The sequence below is a fragment of the Molothrus aeneus genome, chromosome 2 (genome assembly GCF_037042795.1).
Source record: "Molothrus aeneus isolate 106 chromosome 2, BPBGC_Maene_1.0, whole genome shotgun sequence".
Taxonomy (NCBI): Eukaryota; Metazoa; Chordata; class Aves; order Passeriformes; family Icteridae; genus Molothrus; species Molothrus aeneus.
This window is the reverse complement of record NC_089647.1, coordinates 18,465,088-18,476,567: the sequence shown is the minus strand read 5'-3', so window position 1 is coordinate 18,476,567 and position 11,480 is coordinate 18,465,088.

The window sequence follows — 11,480 nt, the reverse complement described above, 5'->3', positions numbered from 1 at the left end:
ACCACATATGCATTAGCCCTTCTCAAAAGAAGGTGACTCAGTTTCATCTAACACATTAGGAATGTGAATCTTCCCTGCTTCTGATTAAATTCTGAGAACTGAGTACAAGCAAATAGCATTTCCACAGCCCTTGCTGATTTTAATAGTATCTCTCCTGAAACTGCAGGTGAGGGAATGTTCATTTTCAGACCACTGCCTATAATACCAAAGATGAATAAAATTGCAGGTTTGCAAAAAATGCCAGAGATAAATAAAATTATATGTTTACCTTAAAATAGGCCATCATTGCAGTTTTCCAGCCAAACCTCACCTGTGAAATCAGGTGAAAAATAGCTGGTTTCCCAACACATATTTTCATTGCCTTTTCTTTTCTGACCACTCAAAATCTATGAGGACATATATGAAAGAATAAAAGACTGTACAAATTGCTGACCCCCTTTATATTAGTCTGAAGGGAAGAGATACAAATAAACACCAGAAAAAGAGATAAGCAGTGACCATTTTTCAAGATGCCTGAGGCTAATGAATTCTGGAAAGATGCAAGGTCATGTCACCAGGCAGAGTATTGAACCAATTAGAAAATGACTCACCAAAATTTAATGGAAGCATCGTTCAAATCTCTACTGAAATTTAAATATATAGTGGAAAAGTCACATACTGCCATTCATTGTGCAATGATCTGTGTTTACAGAATCCTCCAGGGCTGGCATGTCTGAGCCATAAGTAACATATTCCTCCAGCTCTAGACTGTACTCCTGTCATCAGGATCTAAAGGCAGACAAATCTAGCAGAGTTCTGCTGAAAGTTGAAATAATTCTGTAAACTGAGTTTTTATCTGAGCTTCAGTTGTGATATTCTAGTTTCTGTGCATCTACCAGTGCTTGCCTGGCTCCTTGGAACTTTGAGGCAGTATATGTATTTATGAATAACATTTTGATGCATTTTTGAACTTAGCACCTCCATAATATAGCATTCAGTTACAAATGATAGTATAATAATTGACATTTTTATGATGTCAGCTAGTATTCAATTTCCATAAATCCTTGATTTCCGATACCAAGCTAATGCACTCATGAAATGCCTAAAATAAATTTTACTTATCTTAAACCCATGGTGGTTAGATACTGGAATTTGCTGTTGAATCATCATATTTTATTTGCATGTGCTGCATCAAAGGTTAATACTTTTTCATTTGAGTAGACATATTGGAGATGGGTGCCAATAATTCAAGGGTAACTGATGTGTCTGCCTGCAAATTCACAGATTTCATATAGATCTTGTCTGTTATAATGTGACTCATTCTTCTGCCCATGATCATTTGTATGCAGTGACATTTGTGATTTAATTTTACAAATCAAACTTAAAGCATCAATACAGTTCAGTTTTTTTGGCATGATAATTGGACAGTATATTATTGAACGTTAGGGTCCGTTCCCATTCCCCTTCAGATCCCACTCCCCTTCAGTTCTCAGCAATGCAATCTATATTTATATGATGCTAAAAGAATTGTTGATATCAACTGCCTCCATCTGTTGTACAATGAGATGCTGAGGAGGCAAACAAACTCATGGGTGATGCAGGGAGTGGAGCTCTTGGGACACAAGTTTGGATCTCAGCTCTTTCCTGTTCTGTTTAAATGGCTTATATTGTCTGTGTCTCAGATAACTACCTATAAAATAGTAGCTCTGTTTGTCTCATGTGTAAAGGCAGAGATAGGGACCACTCATCCTGCTGGTTTATACATACTGTCCAACACAGCAGGTCTCAATCTTATTTGGACCCTCCAAGCATGACTGGATATAAATACAGTGAAAGGCCATAGAGAATTCTGTATTGATTCACTCATTAAAACATTTCAAATGTTTGTAGCAAGAAGCCTCTTAACAGGGACCAGAAGTGTTATCCCAGATTCTGAAGTTCTTCCATATATTATTTTTTTTGCTATGGTATTTGCATCCTGCTTCCTGTTTGATGACAGTCTAGTCTCAAGAATTTCCTCTCCACAGACCTGTTTTCAAAACACAAGACTGCCCCATACTCTTGCTGTCCATTGTGTGACATGATACTGAATTCTGGGATCATCTTAGAGAGAGGAGCATTAAGGAAATTTCTCCTTCAGGAGAATTGTTTAGGTTGGTTTGGATTTTTTAGTTTGGGGTTTTGTATTTTGTTTGGTTAGTTTTGTTTGTTATTTACCTGAGATAATTTCCTTTTTTGCTCATGTTAGGGCTTGTTTAGGGTTGGAAATGCGAGGGACAAAATTAATAAACATACTTTTTAAGCTAAATTTATGAGTGAAGTGGGTAATCACTGCGAATGCAAATTTAATTCAAGGCCATAGAAGAATTTTTGAGTATATTAGTGTAAACTAGGGGATGAGTACAAACTTCACACGTTTCTGGACATTTTCTCACCTCTGAATTTTTAAGAGTATGTTTTACTATATTTTCCTTGAGGAATACTGTTTCTTTTGATTTCTCTCAGTCTGCATTCCATATGGTGACAGTAAATGATGCATCCTGATCTCAGCAGCTGCAAAGTTGATGGGTGTGAAAGGAACTTGCCACCTTCAGTCCTTGCTCCTCACTGTGCCAAAAAGAGCCCCACAGCTACTAGTTTTCAAGACAGCAGAGGTGGCATGAGCTGGACTATCTGATAACAGGTCTAGTCAGAGGCATTCTGGGTGTGAAGACTTTGGGTCAGAAGATGCTAAATAATATCTCAAGGAAAAATTTAAATTTTTGCAACAACACCAAAGAAATGCTGGCATCCTGAACGTGACAATGTTTTTCTTCAAACAGCAAACTCAAATACAGAGTCAAAAGTTTCATTTCCTCAGTGGGAGACTCTTTGTGTTGGGTACATATATCTTGAATCACTAAAATCCCTCAGCCTGTAATTAATTAGCTCAAGTAGCTTTGATGTTTACAGAGAGAGAAGCAGTGGAGATTGCCTGCAAGGCTCAAAACTCTCAGAAGCTTATAGGCCTCTTCTGGCAGGCAGGGGTTTAATAGCACTACACACTGCAAAACAGCTCAGCCAGGGTTGTATTTGATTATTGCTCGCCTGCTGTGGAAGGTGGAAGTTCTCTGAATGTGAGTGTCTGGGCCTCTGATCAACTTTTGTAAATGTGAGCATGGGGTGGGGAAGATTTGACATGGAGAACTTGTCGCTTTTTGGGGAGGGCTTGAGTCAGAACTTCCTGTGCTCGTGGGACTGCTTCCACTTTGGTGTGTGAATGTTCCAGGTATTGCAGATTACAAACAGTAGCTGCTGAGATGAAAAGAAAACTATTGATTGAAGGGAGAGTGAGAGCAGATGGAGGGCTCCTTCCTCAATAGAAAGAATTAAGAGAGAAAAAAATAAGGAGTAGGGGCAAAGAGAGGAAAAAAAAATTGACAGAGCAGTATATCAGACATGTCCCACAGAAAAGAGATTCCGTGTACTCCAAGGTTAGCAATGTCTGACTCTGCACTTCAGATCAGTTTTACTCAAACCATGTGTGCTGTTGGGCGTGTATTTTACGTGTGTTCAATTACAGGGGTTGTCAGTTCTCTGCAGGGGTTATCAATAGGGGTTATCCAATCCTTCAGGTTAATTCTTCACTTAGTCATCTACTGATACAGAGCAAATGCCAAATGCTTTAAAGGAAATGGCAATAGTAGGAATTAGCTCATATCGTTCCTATTGTGCACTAGAATTGTTTTTTTTATAGTTGTTGCTGTGTAAATGTTTCCAAATTGGCTTGTGGCCCAGAGACAAGAGAAACACAAAACATTTTCTCTGGTATCTTTGTCATGTTTATTTCCTTCCCTTATTTAAATGGGGATGTTCTTTTTGCCCTAAGGTTACAAAGTAGCAGATGCTTTTCAAGCTCTCCAAGACTATAGTAAAAATCACACAACTTTTTAAAATAGAAAAATGCTATAAAAGCTAAATATTTCTAGGGTTTGCATAAGAAATCATAGTCTAAATCAGATAACTCAGGAAAAACAGAATCACAAAACACTTAAAGCTTAAAAAGATATCCTTGAAATACATAGTAAGGAGATGTGATTTATCAAATAAATTTGAGAAAACTGTTCTGTTTCCCAGTGTTCCACAAAACTAGGAAAATGCTAGGTTTATTTATCTAGTAAATAACTTGGTAAAAATACTCACTTAGCTCTTGCAATTGTACCCAATATCCGTTCAACTCAAGCTCTGATTCTAGATATGTTTCTCTTAATTATATTTTTTAGTTACATCTCCAGATGCTTAGTGACTGGATCCTTTTCCCAGTGGCTACAACTGCATCAGATGCCAACAACCAAGAGAATATTTTTCCTACAATGCTCAATGCCCTGAGGTTCAAACCCATATCATTAAAAATGGTGGGAATTTTGCCAATGATTCCAAGTGGTGCAGAAGTACATCTACCATTGAAATCTGCATAAATGTTCCACCTCTAGTCAAAATATTCAATAACTTCACAGAGCTTTTGGTGAAGTTTCCTGTAAACAGTTCTCTAAATTACAGCTTCTGGGGCTTTGTTGAACCAAACTGAAAGGAAAAACATTCAACAGAAGCAGGGCAGCTAGAAAAATGCACAAACCATAGCAATGTTTTTTGGCTCTGTTGCATTATGCACATAAATTTGCAGACATACATATACCAGTTAATCAATCACCTCCAGTCAAAAATGTCAGGGTATCATAAATGATATTGTACCATCAGCCTGTGTTCAGGCAATTTCTTTTCACTCTATTATAACTTTTCATCTTGAGCCAATATTAAATTCCATTTGTCACAATAGGTGTCAGTAGCTATACCATTTTCAATGTCTCTCTGCAGCACCATTAGCAGTATTGACTGCTCTATTTTCTCTCAATAGAAAGCCCCTCACAGATACCTTATTGTGGAAAAGGCATCCTCAGCGGGGCCAAACATCATTTGAGTGATATTTGAAGGAGAAGAGATTAAATACTTAGTAAGAGCTATGAACAAGGCTCAATGCCATTTTCATTTAGGGACTTGGATCATTAAAGGGACGTGCTTTTCCTTGTTGGTGATGTTTTATTGTCATTTAAGTGGGCTCCTGCCATGCAAAGGGATGGAAAGTTATTAATACTTTGGCTAAAAACCCCTCCAACAATTTGTCATTCAACTCTGAACAACAGAACCACTGACAGAAGCAGTGAGGTGATAGAAGATATTGGGAGAGGACAGCTGACTTTCTGTCATTTATCTTGTCTCCTTTTGAGAAGCCATGCTGGGACACAGGGTATGCAGTTGGTGCCCAAGGGATTATCTCAGACCATCATTTTGAGATAATGAAGGAATGCTCTTGTTCTTCTGCTGTAAATATAAGGAACATTTGCAAGTGCCAGGGAGTACAGTCTGGCTGTTAAAGCAAAAGACAAGGGGCAGCTGCTCTTTGCTTTACAGCTGCTTGTATTATTATCTCAGCTGAGTCATATTAAAGAAGGTAGGAGTAGAATGGTAGGCAGAGGTGGAGATCAGAACATCTATTTGTTCTTAATTAAGTATCTTCTTATTCTCCCTCCCAGTCTGCCAGTAACATTAAGGGAAAATAATGGCATTTGATACCTCACTGGAGAATTACCTGAACATTTTTGCTCTTGGAAGTCACTGCATACTGCTATTAGTGGGTCTTTTTGGATAAATTACTCAGCTCCTGAGTAGAGTATGTGACAGAAAATTATTTTCTAGTACCTTCCACTATGATGATTTTAGTCGTGGAAAGGTTCTGTTGCCCTGAAAGAACATTTGTATTGCTGCAATCAGGGAGAGAAAATTCATATGATATATCCTGACCTCAATGTCCAGGCAGCTTACAAGCAGAGCTTGCTTTCTGACCTCTGGGAGTAAAACTTCCTTAACAGAAAAAAACATAAACTGATTTCAAAACAGACAGTGACAGAAATTTGGATGGCAAGGGGAAACTGAAGAGGATTTTTTTAGCTATTATGAAGTCACTATTCCTGACTTCCACTGCCAAAATGTGGAGGTTTGGGACCACATCTCTTCCAGTTTTTGATCAATTTGTGGCCAGATAACTCACTCATGTTGTTATGGCATTTTCACATGCAGATAAAACCAAGAAGCTTGGGCAAATAAGTTATTCAATTTAAGCGCTGCAAATGGTTTGCTTACTTTCAGAATTGTATAGTATTGCTTCTTCATAAAAACAGATTAATCTCTCTCTATATAATAAATTACTAAACTACCATCCTCTCAAGTGAGGCTAATCTCTGATTTAAGGGAATGCTTCTTCCCTTACAAACAGGTGTATTTCACAAATATTCCACAAAAAGTGGAAGTAACAAAAATGTTACATGGGAGCAGAGGGGAGCAGACCCATCTGGACCCATGTGGGGGAGTCCTAAAAAGAAGCACAGTGGAAGAACAATTTTGAAGTTCTTTTGTTAATGATCTCGTGAGCTAAGTTCTATTCATCAAACAGCTGCATGCTACAACCAGGTACAATGTAACATGCATGTGACTCTTAGCAGATATGCTAACAGTAATTTTCCAAGGTATGTAAATTTAGATATGAGCACTGAATGAGTCCCACTGGCAGTTGTCACTAAAAACAGAGCTCTGCCAGAGTTTTCTTACCCTTCCCTGCCACTATTTCCAACTTTTGATTTATATTTCTCCTGACTTCGTGGAAAATTGACTGTATTGGGTGCAAGAAAAATTGCAAAACTATTCTCTAAGAATACACAGAGATCATTTTTACTCTATTCATATGATGACTCATGTCCTTTTTGAAGATTGATGTTTAATGACTACAGCATGACTATAGGAGTTATCTCCAGCAGCTAGATATGACATTTTTTTGTGACACGTGTTTGATATTTGCCTTATGGACACATTTGCTTTCAGTGAGACAAATCTTCAGATCAGGCAGAACTGTATCAACTCACAGACTAACCTAGGACAAAACTCCCTTGCTGTGCTTCACAGCCACCTGTAGAATTGCAGCACTGTGCAGTTAAGGATACGTGTTCCTGAGGCTTGTGGAACTTTGTCTATGCTTAGATTCAAGCACCACATTTAAAGCACTTGTCCGCCATCTCTGCCAATGTTATTTTGCATGTGAAATGACCTTAGAGACACCTGCAAAGCTTGTTCTCTCAGCAGCTAGTTTATAACCTTAGCTGAGCCTGAAAATTCCTCATTAGCCCCTGCTTTGCCTTCTGCCTCTCAAAAATAAATAGTAAGTATTGAAGGGCAAGAAAGACACATACCATGTGTGCTCCTCTTGTGTTTGCTCTGGGTTTCCCTCCAGGTCCCCTTCTTCCTGTCTTCTTTCATCCTCTCCTCATGTTCTCTGAAACTATATGACTAGAAAGGTCAAATGTTATCAACTTCCTCAATTTGTTGGAAGCTGTTTAAAAAGTTCCTTTCCAAAGCTCTGTAAAAATTCAGCCCCTTTCACATTATTTTTCTTATTTCTCACAAAACCCAGATGACACTCAGGAAAGGAAGAAAGTACACTGAATTTAAAAGTGTGCTGCTAATATTTCTTGCTCTGTGGAAAGGCAATCTCCCTCAGCACACTGGAAAATGTCCAAACTAATAACTGTAATTAATAGCTAGAGTAATCACATCCCATGCAGTGGCAGCATGTGACCCCTCGTAAGCATGAATATATTTTCCTTCTGGCACCTACCAAGAGAAAGAAATATTATTGTGCTGGCACAGGAAGCTCAGAGAGACTGAGCCACTGGACTTCAGGCCCTGAGGACAACCACAGCAGCACCAGGATCTGCTGCTGGCCTTGTGACACACTGGGTTATGTCACCCCATGGCAGCCAAAGCCCTGATCTACCCAGCTTGCAGCTTACTGGGAAGTACACCAGGTCAAGGGGTAATGGTTTTAAATTGAATGAGGGTCAATTTAGATTCGATACAAGAAGGTTTTCTACAGTGAAGGTGGTAAAGCACTGGAACTCATTGCCCAGAGAAGTGGTAGATGCCTCATCCTTGCAGACATTCTGGACAAGGCTCTGAGCACCCTGGTCTAGTTGAAGATGTCCCTGCTCATTGCAGGGGGATTGGACTGGAAGGCCCTTAAATGTCCATTTAAATTCAAACCCTCACCCCCCCTTCTTGCAAGAGCAACACACAGCACTGCAAGGTCTCTGTGCTTCCATAATTCAGAGTAATTGGGACCATATCCACATGCAGTCCTTCCTCAGGGCATCTCCTGCCCCAGGGGTATGAACTATGGTACAGCTGCTGATGTTAGACCAAGGACATGGATCACAAGGACCCAAAGATAGTGAAGATTAAAAGAAAATTAGTTTTGTCCCTAAGAAGCAGACACTTTTGTTGGTTCCTGACCACACAGTGCGCATTTTATGCACCAGTGCAATAGCACAAGTCCAGTTGTGGAAAATAGCCTCAGGGAGGGTCCCTGAAGAACAGGAGAAATTCAAAAACAAAGCAAACTATTCATTTATAGCAGTTAAAAAGGCTGTGAAATTATGCTTTATCCTTCTTATACATTTCACTTAATAGAAAAACAGTCAGTCCAGACAAAGTCCAGCCTTATAAACACAAGGACACACAGGGTTCAGTTGTGTAAACAAGTAATCCAAGCTTGATACTGCTCCCAGTTAAGCGACTTGAGGGGTGAGAAACCAAACAAACAGAGCACCCAACTCAGAATGCAGAGCAGTAGCTGGTGCCCAGTCCTGTGCCTAATGCTCTCATCATGCAAAACAAAATGCAGTTACATGGGATGCCATTAAATGAGACATCCTTTTGACCTGCTTTTTGTGAACGAGAATACATAAGCTTTATACTTGAAAAAAAAGAATGGTGGTGTCATCTAGGTAGCTTGTTGACCTTTATGCATGATCTGTTTATGACATGTCTGTACTTTCCAATCCTCCCTTGACTTTCTTTCTTCTATCACTGTGAAAAGTTTTTGTTCATTTATTTATTTGCTTTCAACCATTTTTGGTATATATTGTTTTTCAGAAGTACACTGAAAAATAAAAGCTAAGAAAAAAATTGTATCTACAACCCTCTTATGCAAAAGGTAGACTTCAAGGATTTGCTTCCATACAGCCTTTTAGTTTTGTCTGAAGGTCTCTTTTCCATTTATTCATGCCAGTAATCTATGAAGAAAAATTCATTGCCTGATTTCTATTTCTAAAACCATGCATATTCTGGTCTAATGCTGAAGATTAAATAGAGTGGGGACAGATCTAAATTGTTGCTGTAATCTGTTGATTGACATCATGACAAATCACCTTGCAGATATTGAACTATGAGCTGATATACATGTGTGCATGTGGAGTGTGGCAAGAATTTGCACTGTTTTAATGGAGTTAATGGATGGATTTACTACAAGTTTTGCACCTTTAATTCCACAGGGCAATTTTTTTTTCTAATGTTTTATGTATTTTTCTGTATGAAGTGTTTCCTATTTCTGGATGCGAGCTCAAGGTCATCAAATCTCCAGAGGTAGCAATGGAGCAAAAAGCAAACACAAAGCTCTTTGCCATTCTTAAACCCACTTCTTTCTAGTACAGGAAACACAAGTTTAATTGTTCACACTCAACCTATTTTAGGACAACAGGAATTATCTGTGTGCTGCTTCTGCCTGTATATAGTGGAAAGATATTCAAGTACTGGGAACAGATTTCTGGGAAGCTGCAGATTCAACTTTGCTGTATCCTGATGGAAAAAAAACACCTTTCAGATAAAGGGGCTTGAGATAACATCTTCATTTCCAATCTGGATTTTCCCAGCTCTTCTGTATTGCATCCACACAAAACTAAACTGCTGGGGCATTCTTGAGGCAGGATGGTATCCTCTAAGAAAACTGGTATTACAGTCTATGGCAGCTTCAAATCTGCAACCTGTAAGCCTCTTTATTTTACCAGAGTTATGAAACCTGCTCCTCTGGGATGTTTCGTACCCCTTCACTTGTGCCAAAAGAAAAGGGGTTAATACTCTTTCCTTCAAACTTAGCATTGACTCAGTTGAAAGAGTAATCTCTGAACAGAAATTGTGCTTGCAGCCTCTCTCGCATGGGGAAAACTTCAAATGAATAAAAACATATGAAATGAGAGGTTTTGAGAAAATCTATAACCAGAGGAACATCTCTAATAACCTGTTTTGGCTCCTAAGGTATCTCTGGAGAGCTGGTTTAGACCAAGACCTTTGGAAATACAAGGAAACTATTTCCCACAGGAAAAAGTAATGAAGAGAAATACAGTTGCTATTCCATTCTTTAGCTTGCAGAATAAAAAGTTTCAGATAAACAGACTTTTTCACATCCCCAAGGAAAGAAGAAGTCACAGATGCAGGCATGATGAGGTTTGTACTTTACTCGTAAAAGCAAAAAATTTCAACTTGGTAACATTCTGAGCAACAGGCTTATGCAGTCATGTGCTTGAGCACATTAACATGCAGAAAGCATTGAAGAAAATATAAGCCTGTTTCCTCTGCTGACATATATACAAGTGTAAAAGGGTGCAATGCACAATCTTCACAAGATACATGCCCTGTTTCTCAGAGCTTAGCCAAGAACACAGATCAAGCATAGACTCAGAATGATAAATGGTGGCAAAAGGTGAATATAATTTTATTCCTTAGAAATGAAAACCAGTGATTTACAGTGTTATGCTTTGGATATGGAGCCAGGACATCTCCTATCAATCATTCAGACTAAAACTATCACTTTGATGTGGCTGGAGACAGACAGATCTGCTGGAAACATTGGCAAAGTTTCCTACATGAGAAGTTAGAAATTCAGGAGCACTGAAAGCCCTGAGCCTATACAGCAGAATGACTGGTAATGAAGCCACCAGACAAACATTTGGCACCCAGAGGTCAAAATTTTTCTCCAGTGTACTAGAGGAGCTACACTGATTAGGTCCTCAGCTACTCAATAAAATCCATTTTTTGATAATACAAAAATTGCGTAGTATCTTTTTATGTTTATTTACTTTCCAACATGATGTTACAAAATTTTAAACAGTGTAGAAACAATATGGGCCAAAATAATTTACTAGGATAGCTTCAAGTTTATAAGTTCATAAATTTTCCAAAAACTACATCAAATGAACCTAAATCACAACATTTTAATACTTGAATTTTAACGTAGTTTGAAAAATTTGCTGACTGCTTCACTTCCTACTTTCAATCCCTTAACTAGGTGCTGTTGATGAACGCTATGTAATACAAACAGAGGTGTAGAGCTGTGAAAAGCTGAACTTATTTAACCAAATACAAGGCCAATATTATATACTTGAAGTGCATAGAAGAGTTACAGCAAGAAAAGCTAGTCTGATGAGATGCTGAGCTGAGCTTGGGAAGGAAGTTGCACTGAGGGATCCCCTTACTGAATGAAAAATTCAAGGTATTCCAAGGCAGCTTACTCCTCACTGAAGGAGAGATAAATAATGACTTAACAACAATCCTACAGGCTTTGATTCCTCTAAAGCTGCTCC